The sequence below is a fragment of the Hemitrygon akajei genome, unplaced genomic scaffold (genome assembly GCF_048418815.1).
Source record: "Hemitrygon akajei unplaced genomic scaffold, sHemAka1.3 Scf000045, whole genome shotgun sequence".
In the NCBI taxonomy this organism is placed as follows: Eukaryota; Metazoa; Chordata; class Chondrichthyes; order Myliobatiformes; family Dasyatidae; genus Hemitrygon; species Hemitrygon akajei.
This window is the reverse complement of record NW_027331931.1, coordinates 2,601,500-2,616,506: the sequence shown is the minus strand read 5'-3', so window position 1 is coordinate 2,616,506 and position 15,007 is coordinate 2,601,500. Positions and strand designations below refer to the sequence as shown.

The 15,007-nt window shown below is 52.8% G+C and overlaps 1 protein-coding gene across 1 annotated transcript in view; it reads right to left on the bottom strand.

The window, feature by feature from the left end:
• The window catches only part of LOC140720581 (NACHT, LRR and PYD domains-containing protein 3-like), a 43,497-nt gene that overhangs the window by 11,310 nt on the left and 17,180 nt on the right, over nt 1-15,007 (bottom strand). The gene's annotated exons all lie outside the window — the stretch shown is intronic.

Below are 15,007 nucleotides of genomic sequence, written 5' to 3'. Positions count from 1 at the left end.
TACATCCCAACTCCTATACTCAATGCTCTGATTTATAAAGGTCAGCATACCAAAAGCTTTCTTCACCACCCTATCCACATGAGATTCCACCTTCAGGGAACTATGCACCATTATTCTTAGATCACTCTGTTCTGCTGCATTCCTCAATGCCCTACCATTTACCATGTATGTCCTTTTTGGATTATTCCTACCAAAATGTATCACCTCACACATATCAACATTAAACTCCATCTGCCATCTTTCAGCCCACTCTTCTAACTGGCCTAAATCTTTAAACAACAAGCTTTGAAAACCTTCATTATCCACAACATCACCTATCTTAGTATTATCTGCATACTTACTAATCCAATTTACCATTCCATCATCCAGATCATTAATGTATATGACAAACAACATTGGACCCAGTACAGATCCCTGAGGCACACCACTAGTCACCACTTTATTGCAGACAAGTGTGAGGTGTTGCATTTTGGAAGGACAGATCAAGGTAGGACATACACAGTAAATGGTAGGGCACAGAGGAGTGTGGAGGAACAAAGGGATCTGGGAGTTCAGATACATAATTCCCTGAAAGTGGCGTCACAGGTGGACAGGTTTGTAAAGAAGGCTTTTGGCATCCTGGCATTCATAAATCAAAGTACTGAGTATAGGAGTTGGAATATTATGGTGAGGTTGTAAAGGACATTGGTGAGGTAAAGTTTTGAATATTGTGTGCAGTTCTGGTCACTGAACTATAGGAAGGATATCAGTAAGGTTGAAAGAGTGCAGAGATGATTTACTAGGATGTTGCCGAGTCTTCAGGAGTTGAGTTTCAGGGAAAGATTGAACAGATTACGACTTTATTCCTTGGAGCGCAGAAGAATGCGGGGGGATTTCAAAGAGGTTGACAAAACTCTGAGGGGTATAGACAGGGTAAATGAGAATAGGCTCTTTCCACAGACATTAGGAGAGATAAATTACAGGAGGACTTGGCTTCAGGGTGAAAGGGGAAAGGTTTCGGGGGAAATTCTTCACTGAGAGAGTGGTGAGAGTGTGGAACGAGCTGCCATCCGATGTGGAAAATGTGGACTCACTCTTAAGCTTTAAGAATAAATTGGATAGATACATGGATGGGGGAGGTCTGGAGGGTTATGGACTGGGTACAGGTCACTGGGACAAGCGGAATAAAGTTTCGGTACAGAGCAGAAGGGCCAGATGGCTTGTGTTCTGTGCGCTGGTGTTTTATGATGCTATGAAGGGCTGTGGGGAGGAGAGTTCACTCAGGCGTAAGGGCGAATGGGAAGAGAGCTCCCACAGGAGGAAGGGGGATGGGGAAGAGAGATCCCACAGGAGGAAGGGAGATGGGGAAGAGAGATCCCACAGCAGGAAGGGGGATGGGGAAGAGAGCTCCCACAGGAGGAAGGGAGATGAGGAAGAGAGATCCCACAGGAGGAAGGGAGATGAGGAAGAGAGATCCCACAGGAGGAAGGGGGATGGGGAAGGGAGATCCCACAGGAGGAAGGGAGATGGGGAAGAGAGATCCCACAGGAGGAAGGGGGATGGGGAAGAGAGATCCCACAGGAGGAAGGGGGATGGGGAAGAGAGATCCCACAGGAGGATTTGGGAAGGGGAAGAGAGATCCCACAGGAGGAAAGAGGAAGGGGAAAAGCGATCCCACCGGAGGAAGGGGGATGGGGAAGAGAGAACTCGCAGGAGGGAGATGGGGAAGGGATATCCCACAGGAGGATGTGGGAAGGGGAAGAGAGAACTCGCAGGGGGAAGGGGGATGGGGTAGAGAGATCCCATAGGAGGAAGGTGGATGGGGAAGAGAGATCCCACTGGAGGATAGGGGAAGGGGAATAGAGATCCCACAGGAGGAAGGTGATGGGGAAGGGAGATCCAACAGCAGGAAGTTGTTGCGGAAGAAAGCCCAGAGGAGGAAGTGGAATGTGGAAGAGATGTCCAACAGAAGGAAGAGGATGGGAAAGAGAGTACCCAGAGGAAGAAAGCTGGTGGGGAAGATAAATCTGACAGGGAAGAGACATTACATAGCAGGAAGTGGGATGGGGAAAATAGATCCCACAGGAAGAAAGGGAGTGGGGAAGATAAATCCCACAGGAGGAAGGAGCATGGGGAAGAGAGATCTGATAGGAAGGGGGAGGGGACGTGGAAGAGAGATCATACAGGAGGAAGGCGGATGAGTAGGAGAGATACCTCAGGAAGTGGGGACATGGAACAGAGGAACCACAGGAGGAAGAGGAGTGGGGAAGAGAGATCCCACTAGGAGAAGGGGGATGGGGAGTAGAGATCCCAGAGGAGGCAGGGGGGTGGGGAAGAGCGATCCCACCAGAGGAAGTGGGATGGGGAAGAGAGATCTCACAGGAGGAAGGGGGATGGGGAAAAGCGATCCCACCGGAGGAAGGGGGATGGGGAAGAGAGATCCCACAGAAGGATGGGGAAGAGAGACCCCACAGGAGGAAGGGGGATGGGGAAAAGCGATCCCACCGGAGGAAGGGGGATGGGGAAGAGAGATCCCACAGGAGGAAGGGGGATTAGGAAGAGAGACCCCACAGGAGTAAGGGGGATGGGGAAGAGAGATCTCACAGGAGGAAGGGGGATGGGGAAGAGAGATCTCACCAGAGGAAGGGTGATGAGGAAGAGAGACCCCTCAGGAGGAAGGGGGATGGGGAAGAGAGACCAGACAGGAGGAAGGGGGATGGGGGAGAGAGACCCCACCGGAGGAAGGGGGATGGGGAAGAGAGATCCCACCAGGGGAAGGGGAATGGGGAAGAGAGATCCCACCGGAGGAAGGGGGATGGGGCAGAGAGATCCCACAGGAGGAAGGGGGATGGGGAAGAGAGACCCCACAGGAGGAAGGGGGATGGGGCAGAGAGATCCCACAGGAGGAAGGGGGATGGGGAAGAGAGATCCCACAGGAGGAAGCGGGATGGGGAAGAGAGATCCCTCAGGAGGAAGGGGGATGGGGAAAAGAGATCCCAGAGGAGGAAGGGGGATGGGGAAAAGAGATCCCAGAGGAGGAAGGGGGATGGGGAAAAGAGATCCCACAGGAGGAAGGGGGATGGGGAAAAGTGATCCCACAGGAGGAAGGGGGATGAGGAAGGAAGATCCCACAGGTGGATGGGGGATGGGGAAGAGAAATCCCACAGCAGGATGTTGATGGGGAGCAGAGAGTGCACAGGTGGAAGGGGATGGGCAATAGAGATCCCACAGAAGTAAGGGGATTGGGGAAGATATATCCCTAGGAAGAAAGATGGTGGGGAGGAGATATCCCACAGTTGGAAGGAGAATGGGGAAGAGAGATCTGACAGGAGGATGTGGGATGGGGAAGAGAGATACATGTGCAGGGACAAGACAGATCCCACAGGAAGAGGGGGCATTATGATGACCCACAGGAGGAACTGGGATGGGGAAGAGCAATCCCTCGGAAGGATGGGGGGTGGTGACAATAGATCCCACAGAAGGAATCAGAATGGGGAATACAGATCCCATAGGATGATCAGGCATGGGGACGAGAGATGGGACAGGAGGAAGTGGGTGGGGAAGCGAGGTCATACAGGAGGTTGGGGGATGAGTAGGAGAGATCCCATAGGAGGAAGAGTGATGGGGAAAATAAATGCCACGGGAGGAAGGGGGACGGGGAAGAGAGATCCCATCCGATGTAGGGGATTGGGAAGAGAGATCCCACAGAACGAAGGGGGATGGGGAAGAGAGATCCCACAAGAGGATGGGGAATGGGGAAGAGAGATGTACAGGAGGAAGGGAAATGGCGAAGCAAGATCCCGTAAGAAGTGGAGGGATGGAAACAGAGCCCCCACGGGGGTCAGGTGGATGGGGAAGAGAGATCCCACTGTAGGAAATGGGATATTGAAGAGAGATCCCACAGGAAGAAAGGGGTGGGGAGTTTAAATCCCACAGGAGGAAGGGAGTTGGGGAAGACAGATCCAACAGATGGAAGTGGGATGGGAACAGAGGCCCCAGAGGGTGAAAGGGGATGCGGAAGAGAGATCCCACAGGAGCATGGGAGGTGGAGAAGAGAGATTCCACTGTAGGAATGGGGATGGGGAAGAGAGATTCATCAGGAGGAAGGGAGCTGGTGATGAGAGATCCCACAGTAGGAAGGTGTATAGGGAACAGAGAGCCCACAGGAGGAAGGGAGATGGGTAGAGAGATCTCACAGCAGGAAGAGGGATGGGGAAGAGAGATCCCACAGGAGGAAGGGGGATGGGGAAGGGAGATCCCACAGGAGGAAGGGAGATGGGGAAGAGAGATCCCACAGGAGGAAGGGGGATGGGGAAGAGAGATCCCACAGGAGGAAGGGGGATGGGGAAGAGAGATCCCACAGGAGGATGTGGGAAGGGGAAGAGAGATCCCACAGGAGGAAAGAGGAAGGGGAAAAGCGATCCCACCGGAGGAAGGGGGATGGGGAAGAGGGATCCCACAGGAGTAAGGTGGATGGGGAAGGGAGATCCCACAGAAGGAAGGGGGATGGGGATGAGGGATCCCACGGCAGGTAGGGGGATGGGGATGAGAGATCCCACAGGAGGAAGTTGGATGCTGAGGAGAGATCCAACAGTTGGAAGGAAGGTGGAGTGGGAACAATGAGCACAGAGGATGAAAGGGGGATGGGAAAGTGAGATCCCCCAGGTGGATTGCTACCCATGCCACGTGCTAGTGAGGCTAGAAATAGGAAGATAATGCAGCTAAATACGTGGCTGAGGGGATGGTGCATGAGGCTGGGGTTCATGTTTCTGGACAATTGGGCTTTCTTCCAGGGGAGGTGGGGCCAGTTCGAATTGGGCAGTTTGCACCTGAACTGGAGGGGACTAACATCCTTGCCGGTAGGTTAGTAAGTTCTGCTCCGGGGGTTTTAAACTAGTTTGCAGGGGCAGGGGAGCCAGAGTGTTAGAGCAGATAGTGAGGTGGAGGAGGATAAGGGTCATGCGAGGACTGCTTGTATAGACAGATATCAAAGGTTTGTACGTGATAGAAATGTTCTCAGGTACATCTATTTTGATGCAAGGAGTATTGTAGGTAAGGCAGATGAGTTTAGGGCATGGATTGGCATGATAATGATATCGACATTATTGCTATTAGTAAGACTTGGTTTGCAAGAGGGGCAGGACTGGCAGCTTCATGTTCTGGGTTTCTGTTGTTTCAGAGGTGATAGGGCGGAGGGATGAAAGGGGGAGGAGTGGCATTACCAGTCAGGGAGAATATCACAGCTGTGCGTAGATGGGACAGCCCGGAGGACTCGTCTACAGAGGCCGTATGGGTGGAGCTGAGGAACGGGAAAGGTGCGACCACACGAATAGGGTTGTATTATAGACCGCCCAATAGTCACAGAGAATCGGAGGAGCAAATCTGTAGAGAGATAGCAGACCAATGTAAGAAACAGAAAGTTGTAATCGTAGGGGATTTTAACTTTCCACATATTGACAGGGACGCCCACTCTGAGAAAGGGTTAGATGGCGTGGAGTTTGTCAAATGTGTTCAGGAAAGTTTTCTAAATCAATATATTGAGGTACCAACGAGAGAGGGTGTGCAGTACCTGATCTCCTATTACGGAACCAGACAGGTCAGGTTACAGAAGTATGTGTAAGCAAACATTTTGGATCCAGTGACCATAATGTCATTAATTTCAAGATAGTTATGGATAAGGATAGGACTCATCCACCAGTTAAGGTTCTGAATTGGAGAAGGACCAATTTTGTGGAAAAGAGGGAGGATATGGGAAGTGTGGATTGGGATAAGTTGTTTTCTGGCAGGGATGTGTTTAGTAAGTGGAACACCTTCAAGGGTGAAATTTTGAGAGTGCAGAGTTTGCATGTTCCTGCCAGCATTAAAGGCAAAGTTAACAGGCATGGGGAACCTTGGTTTACAAGGGATATTGGTGATCTGGTTAAGTAGGTGTTTAGCAGGAATAGGCAACAAGGGACAAATGAGGTACTTGAAGAGTATAAAAAATGTAAGCGAATACTAAAGAAGGAAATCAGGAAGGCAAAAAGAAGACATGAGGTTTCTTTGGCAGATCATGTGAAGGTAAACCCGAAGGGTTTCTACAAGTATATTGAGAGTAAAAGGATAGTAAAGGACAAAATTGGTCGCCTAGAAGATCAGAGTGGTCGTCTATGTGTGGAGCCTCACGAGATGGGGGAGATCAAACAGGTTTTTTCCATCAGTGTTTACTCAGGAAACTGGCATAGCGGATATGGAATTAAGGCAAACAAACAGTAGTGTCATGGAACATATAGAGATTAAAGAGGAGGTGTTGCTTGCTGCCTTACAGTGAATACAGGTAGATAAATCCCCCGGGCCTGACATGATTTTTTCTCGGACCTTGAGAGAGACTAGTGTAGAAATTGCAGTGGCCCTGGCAGAAATATTTAAAATGTCCTCAGCCACGGGTGCGGTGCCGGAGGATTGGAGGGTAGTTCATGTAGTTCCGTTGTTTGAAAAAGGCTCCAAAAGTACACCAGATAATTACAGGCCAGTGAGCCTGACATCAGTAGTAGGTAAGTTATCGGAAGGTGTTCTGAGAGATCAGATATACAAGGATTTGGACAACCAAGGGCTGATTAAAGATAGTCAACATGGCTTTGTGTGTGGTAGATCGTGTTTAATGAACCTTGTAGTGTTTTTCGAGGAGGTTACCAAGAATGCATATGAAGGAAAGGCTGTGGATGTTGTCTGCATGAACTTTAGTAAGGCCTTTGACAAGGTCCCACGTAAGAGGTTAGTTCAGAAGGTTCAGACACTAGGTATCCATGGAGAGGTTGTAAACTGGATTCGAATTGGCTGTGTGGGAGAAGGCAGAGAGTGGTAGTGGATGATTGCTTCTCAGACTGGAGACCTGTGACTAGTGGTATGCCTCAGGGATCTGTGCTGGGACCATTGTTGTTTGTTGTCTATATCAATGATGTAGATGATAATTTGAAAAATTGGATCAGCAGGTTTGTGGATGACACTAAGATGGATGCGTTGTGGACAGCGAGGAAGGCTTTTAAAGCTTGCAGAGGGATCTGGACCAACTGGAAAAATGGGCCAGAAAATGGCAGATGGAATTTAATGCAGACAAGTGTGAGGTGTTCCATTTTGGAAGGACAAATCAAGGTACGACATACACAATAACGGTAGGGCACTGAAGAGTGCGGAGGAACAGAGGGATCTGGGGGTTCAGATACATAAGCCCCTGAAAGTGGCGTCACAGGTGGACAGGGTTGTAAAAAAGGCTTTTGGCATCCTGGCATTCATAAATCAAAGTACTGAGTATAGGAGTTGGAATATTATGGTGAGGTTGTATAAGGCATTGGTGAGGCCAAATTTGGTGTATTGTGTGCAGCTCTGATCACCGAACTGTAGGAAGGATATCAGTAAGATTGAAAAAGTGCAGAGAAGACTTACTAGGATGTTGCTGGGTGTGCAGGAGTTGAGTTACAAGGAAAGATTGAACAGGTTAGGACTTTATTCCTTGGAGCGTAGAAGAATGAGGGGAGATTTGATAGAGGTTTACAAAATTATGAGGGTATAGACAGGGTAAATGCGAATAGGCATAGATTAGGAGAGATACAAATGAGAAGACATGGCTTCAGTGTGAAAGGGGAAAGGTTTAGGGGGAGCATTAGGAGGAACTTCTTCACTCAGAGGGTGGTGAGAGTGTGGAACGAGCTGCCATCTGATTTGGAAAATATGGACTTACTCTTAAGCTTTAAGAATAAATTGGATAGATACATGGATGGGAGAGGACTGGAGGGTTATGGACTGGGTGCAGGTCAATGGGACTAGCGGAATAAGGTTTTGGTACAGACTAGAAGGACTGAATGGCTTGTTTTCTGTGCTGTAGTGGTCTATGATTTTATGATTCTATGGGGAGGAGAGTTCCCACAGGCGAAATGGGGATGGGAAAGAGAGATCACAAAGGAGGAAGGGGATGGGGAAGTGAGATCCCACAGGAGGAAGAGGGATGGGGAAGAGAGAACCCAAAGGAGGAAGGGATCACACAGGAGGAAGGGGATGGGGAAGAGAGACCCCACAGGAGTAAGGGGGATGGGGAAGAGAGATCTCACAGGAGGGAGATGGGGAAGGGATGACCCACAGGAGGATGTGGGAAGGGGAAGAGATATCCCACAGAAGGAAGGGAGATGGCGAAGAGAGATCCCACAGGAAGAAGGGGATGGTGAAGGGAGGTCCCATGGGAGGATGGGGAGAGAAGAGAGAGGGATTAAACAGGATGAAGGGGGAAGGGGTTGAGAGATCGGCCAGGAGGAGGGATGTGGAAGAGATGTCCCGCAGGAGGAGGGGGGGTGTGAAAGAGAGATCCCACAGGATGAAGGGGGATGGGGAAGAGAGATCCCACAGGAGGAAGGGGGATGGGGAAGAGAGATCCCACAGGAGGAAGGGGATGGCGAAGAGAGATCCCACAGGAGGACGGGGGACGGGGAAGAGAGATCCCATGGGAGGAAGGGGGAAGGAGAGAGAGGGATTAACCAGGATGAAGGGGGATGGGGTTGAGAGATCGGCCAGGAGGAGGAGGGATGTGGAAGACAGTTCCCACAGGACGATGAGGGATTGGGAAGAGAAATCTCACAGGAGGAAGGGGGATGGGGAAGAGAAATTACACAGGACAATGGGGCATGCCAAAGAGCGATCCGACAGGAAGTGGCAGGTATTCGAAACAAGGCCCTACAGGAGTAAGGGGATGGGGAAAAGAGATCCCACAGGAGGAAGGAGGATGGGGCAGAGAGATCCCACAGGAGGAAAGGGGATGGGGAAGAGAGTTCCCAGAGGAGGAAGGGGGATGGGGAAGAGAGATCCCACAAGAGGATGGGGAATGGGGAAGAGAGATGTATAGGAGGAAGGGAAATGGCGAAGCAAGATCCCGTAAGAAGTGGAGGGATGGAAACAGAGCCCCCACGGGGGTCAGGTGGATGGGGAAGAGAGATCCCACTGTATGAAATGGGATATTGAAGAGAGATCCCACAGGAAGAAAGGGGTGGGGAGTTTAAATCCCACAGGAGGAAGGGAGTTGGGGAAGACAGATCCAACAGATGGAAGTGGGATGGGAACAGAGGCCCCAGAGTGTGAAAGGGGATGCGGAAGAGAGATCCCACAGGAGCATGAGGGGTGGAGAAGAGAGATTCCACTGTAGGAATGGGGATGGGGAAGAGAGATTCATCAGGAGGAAGGGAGCTGGTGATGAGAGATCCCACAGGAGGAAGGGGGATGGGGAAAAGCGATCCCACCGGAGGAAGGGGGATGGGGAAGAGAGATCCCACAGGAGGAAGGGGGATGGGGAAGAGAGACCCCACCGGAGGAAAGGGGATGGGGAAGAGAGACCCCACAGGTGTAAGGGGGATGGGGAAGAGAGATCTCACAGGAGGGAGATGGGGAAGGGATGTCCCACAGGAGGATGTGGGAAGGGGAAGAGAGAACTCGCAGGGTGAAAGGGGATGGGGAAGAGAGATCCCACAGGAGGAAGGGGGATGGGGAAGAGAGACCCCACAGGAGGAAGGGGGATGGGGGAAAGAGATCCCACAGGAGGAAGGGGGATGGGGAAGAGATATCCCACAGGAGGAAGGGGGATGGGGAAGAGAGACCTCACAGGATGAAGGGGGATGGGGAAGAGAGACCCCACAGGAGGAAGGGGGATGGGGAAGAGAGACCCCACAGGAGGAAGGGGGATGGGGAAAAGCGATCCCTCCGGAGGAAGGGGGATGGGGAAAAGCGATCCCACCGGAGGAAGGGGGATGGGGAAGAGAGACCCCACAGGAGGAAGGGGGATGGGGAAGAGAGATCCCACAGGAGGAAGGGGGCTGGGGAAAAGCGATCCCACCGGAGGAAGGGGGATGGGGAAGAGAGATCTCACAGGAGGGAGATGGGGAAGGGATGTCCCACAGGAGGATGTGGGAAGGGGAAGAGAGAACTTGCAGGGTGAAAGGGGATTGGGAAGAGAGATCCCACAGGAGGAAGGGGGATGGGGAAGAGAGACCCCACAGGAGGAAGGGGGATGGGGAAGAGAGACCCCACAGGAGGAAGGGGGATGGGGAAAAGCGATCCCTCCGGAGGAAGGGGGATGGGGAAAAGCGATCCCACCGGAGGAAGGGGGATGGGGAAGAGAGACCCCACAGGAGGAAGGGGGATGGGGAAGAGAGATCCCACAGGAGGAAGGGGGCTGGGGAAAAGCGATCCCACCGGAGGAAGGGGGATGGGGAAGAGAGATCCCACAGGAGGAAGGGGGATGTGGAAGAGAGACCCCACCGGAGGAAAGGGGATGGGGAAGAGAGACCCCACAGGAGTAAGGGGGATGGGGAAGAGAGATCCCACCGGAGGAAGGGGGATGGGGAAATGCGATCCCTCCGGAGGAAGGGGGATGGGGAAGAGAGACCCCACCGGAGGAAAGGGGATGGGGAAGAGAGACCCCACAGGAGTAAGGGGGATGGGGAAGAGAGATCTCACAGGAGGGAGATGGGGAAGGGATGTCCCACAGGAGGATGTGGGAAGGGGAAGAGAGAACTCGCAGGGTGAAAGGGGATGGGGAAGAGAGATCCCACAGGAGGAAGGGGGATGGGGAAGAGAGACCCCACAGGAGGAAGGGGGATGGGGAAAAGCGATCCCACCGGAGGAAGGGGGATGGGGAAGAGAGACCCCACCGGAGGAAGGGGGATGGGGAATAGAGACCCCACAGGAGTAAGGGGGATGAGGAAGAGAGATCTCACAGGAGGGAGATGGGGAAGGGTTGTCCCACAGGAGGATGTGGGAAGGGGAAGAGAGATGCCACAGGAGGAAGGGGATGGCGAAGAGAGGTCCCACAGGAAGAAGGGGATGGTGAAGGGAGGTCCCATGGGAGGAAGGGGAGAGAAGAGAGAGGGATTAAACAGGATGAAGGGGGAAGGGTTTGAGAGATCGGCCAGGAGGAGGGATGTGGAAGAGATGTCCCGCAGGAGGAGGGGGGTGTGAAAGACAGATCCCACAGGATGAAGGGGGATGGGGATTGGGGAATCCACAGGAGGAAGGGGGATGGGAGAGAGATCCCACAGGAGGAATGGGGATGTGGAAGAGAGATCCCACAGGAGGAAGGGGGATGGGGAAGAGAAATTACACAGGACAATGGGGCATGCCAAAGAGCGATCCGACAGGAATTGGCAGGTCTTCGAAACAAGGCCCTACAGGAGTAAGGGGATGGGGAAAAGAGATCCCACAGGAGGAAGGGGGATGGGGCAGAGAGATCCCACAGGCGAAGGGGGATGGGGAAGAGAGTTCCCAGAGGAGGAAATGGGATGGGGAAAAGAGATCTCACAGGAGGAAGGGGGATGAGGAAGGAAGATCCCACAGGTGGATGGGGGATGGGGAAGAGACATTCCTCAGGAGGGAGGGGGTTGGGGAAGAGAGATCCCACAGGAGGAAGGGGGATGGGGAAAAGAGATCCCAGAGGGGGAAGGGGGATGGGGAAAAGAGATCCCACTGGAGGATGGGGGATGAGGAAGAGAAATTACACAGGACAATGGGGCATGCCAAAGAGCGATCCGACAGGAATTGGCAGGTCTTCGAAACAAGGCCCTACAGGAGTAAGGGGATGGGGAAGAGAGATCCCACAGGGGGAAGGGGGATGGGGAAGAGAGATCCCACAGGAGGAAGGGGGATGGGGAAGAGAGATCCCGGAGGAGGAAGGGGGATGGGGAAGAGAGATCCCGCAGGAGGAAGGGGGATGGGGAAAAGAGATCCCACAGGAGGAAGCGGGATGGGGCAGAGAGATCCCACAGGAGGAAGCGGGATGGGGAAGAGAGATCCCTCAGGAGGAAAGGGGATGGGGAAGAGAGATCCCACAGGAGGAAGGGGGATGGGGAAAAGAGATCGCAGAGGGGGAAGGGGGATGGGGAAAAGAGATCCCACTGGAGGATGGGGGATGAGGAAGGAAGATCCCACAGGTGGATGGGGGATGGGGAAGAGAGATCCCACAGCAGGATGTTGATGGGGAGCAGAGAGTGCACAGGTGGAAGGGGATGGGGAATAGAGATCCCACAGAAGTATGGGGTTTGGGGAGAAAGATGGTGGGGAGGAGATATCCCACAGTTGGAAGGAGAATGGGTAAGAGAGATCTGACAGGAGGATGTGGAATGGGCTTGTGAGATACATGTGGAGGGACAAGACAGATCCCACAGGAAGAGGGGGCATTATGATGACCCACAGGAGGAAATGGGATGGGGAAGAGCAATCCCTCGGAAGGAAGGGGGTGGTGACAATAGATCCCACAGAAAGAATGGGAATGGGGAATACAGATCCCATAGGATGATCAGGCATGGGGACGAGAGAGGAGACAGGAGGAAGTGGGTGGTGAAACGAGATCATACAGGAGGTTGGGGGATGAGTAGGAGAGATCCCATAGGAGGAAGAGTGATGGGGAAAATAAATGCCACGGGAGGAAGGGGGACGGGGAAGAGAGATCCCATCCGATGTAGGGGATTGGGAAGAGAGATCCCACAGAACGAAGGGGGATGGGGAAGAGAGATCCCACAAGAGGATGGGGAATGGGGAAGAGAGATGTATAGGAGGAAGGGAAATGGCGAAGCAAGATCCCGTAAGAAGTGGAGGGATGGAAACAGAGCCCCCACGGGGGTCAGGTGGATGGGGAAGAGAGATCCCACTGTATGAAATGGGATATTGAAGAGAGATCCCACAGGAAGAAAGGGGTGGGGAGTTTAAATCCCACAGGAGGAAGGGAGTTGGGGAAGACAGATCCAACAGATGGAAGTGGGATGGGAACAGAGGCCCCAGAGGGTGAAAGGGGATGCGGAAGAGAGATCCCACAGGAGCATGAGGGGTGGAGAAGAGAGATTCCACTGTAGGAATGGGGATGGGGAAGAGAGATTCATCAGGAGGAAGGGAGCTGGTGATGAGAGATCCCACAGGAGGAAGTTATATAGGGAACAGAGAGCCCACAGGAGGAAGGGAGATGGGTAGAGAGATCTCACAGCAGGAAGAGGGATGGGGAAGGGAGATCCCACAGGCGGCATGGGAGTGTGGAAGAGAGATCCCACAAGCAGGATGAGGCATGGGGAAGAGAGATCCCACAGGAGGAAGGGGGATGGGGAAGAGAGATTCCACAGGAGGAAGGGGGATGGGGAAGAGAGATCCCACAGGAGGAAGGGGGATGGGGTAGAGAGATCCCACAGGAGGCATGGGAGTGGGGAAGAGAGATTCATCAGGAGGAAGGGAGCAGGTGATGAGAGATCCCACAGGAGGAAGTTGTATAGGGAACAGAGAGCCCACAGGAGGAAGGGAGTGTGGAAGAGAGATCCCACAAGCAGGATGAGGCATGGGGAAGACAGATCCCACAGGAGGAAGGGGGATGGGGTAGATAGATCCCACAGGAGGAAGGGGGATGGGGAAGAGAGATCCCACAGCAGGAAGGGGGATGGGGTAGAGAGATCCCACAGGAGGAAGGGGGATGGGGAAGAGAGATCCCACAGGAGGAAGGGGGATGGGGAAGAGAGATCCCACAGGAGGAAGGGGGATGGGGAAGAGAGATCCCACAGGAGGAAGGGGGATGGGGTAGAGAGATCCCACAGGAGGAAGGGGGATGGGGAAGAGAGATCCCACAGGAGGAAGGGGGATGGGGAAGAGAGATCCCACAGGAGGAAGGGGATATAGAGAGAGATTAAACAGGATGACGCGAGAAGGGGTTGAGAGATTGGCTAGGAGGAGGAGGGATGTGGAAGAGAGTTCCCACAGGAGGATGTGGGATTGGGAAGAGAAATCTCACAGGAGGAAGGGGGTTGGGGAAGTGAAATTCCACAGGACAATGGGGCATGCCAAAGAGAGATCTGACAGGAAGAAGTCGATGGGGGAGAGAGATCCAACAGGGGGAAGGTGTATGGAGAAGAGACATCCCACAGCAGGAAGGGGGATGGTGATGAGAGATCCCACAGCAGGACGGAATGGGGAAGGGAGATCCCACAGAAGGAAGGGGGATGGGGAAGAGGGATCCCACGGCAGGAAGGGGGATGGGGATGAGAGATCCCACAGAAGGAAGTGGGATGGGGAAGAGAGATCCAACAGGAGGAAGGGGAATGGGGAATAGAGATCCAACAGAAGGAAGGGGGATGGGGGAGAGAGATCCCACACGAGGAAGGGGGATGCTGAGGAAAGATCCAACAGCAGGAAGGTGGAGTGGGAACAGAGATCCCAGGGGATGAAAGGGGGATGGAAAAGTGAGATCCCACAGGTGGATTGCTACCTGTGCCACGTGCTAGTGAGGCTAGAATTAGGTAGATAATGCAGCTAAATACGTGGCTGAGGGGATGGTGCATGAGGGTGGGGTTCATGTTTCTGGACAATTGGGCTTTCTTCCAGGGGAGGTGGGACCAGTTCGAATTGGGCAGTTTGTACCTGAACTGGAGAGGGACTAACATCCTAGCCGGTAGGTTAGCAAGTTCTGCTCCGGGGGTTTTAAACTAGTTTGCAGGGGGAGGGGGCAGAGTGTTAGAGCAGATAGTGAGGTGTAGGAGGATAAGGGTCATGCGAGGACTGCTTGTATAGACAGATATCAATGGTTTGTACGTGATAGAAATGTTCTCAGGTACATCTATTTTGATGCAAGGAGTATTGTAGGTAAGGCAGATGAGTTTAGGGCGTAGATTGGCACGATAATTATATCGACATTATTGCTATTAGTAAGACTTGGTTTGCAGGAGGGGCAGGGCTGGCAGCTTCATGTTCTGGGTTTCCGTTGTTTCAGAGGTGATAGGGCGGAGGGATGAAAGGGGGAGAAGTGGCATTACCAGTCAGGGAGAATATCACAGCTGTGCGTAGATGGGACAGCCCGGAGGACTCGTCTGCAGAGGCCGTATGGGTGGAGCTGAGGAACGGGAAAGGTGCGACCACACGAATAGGGTTGTATTATAGACCGCCCAATAGTCACAGAGAATCGGAGGAGCAAATCTGTAGAGAGTTAGCAGTCCAATGTAAGAAACAGAAAGTTGTAATCGTAGGGGATTTTAACTTTCCACATATT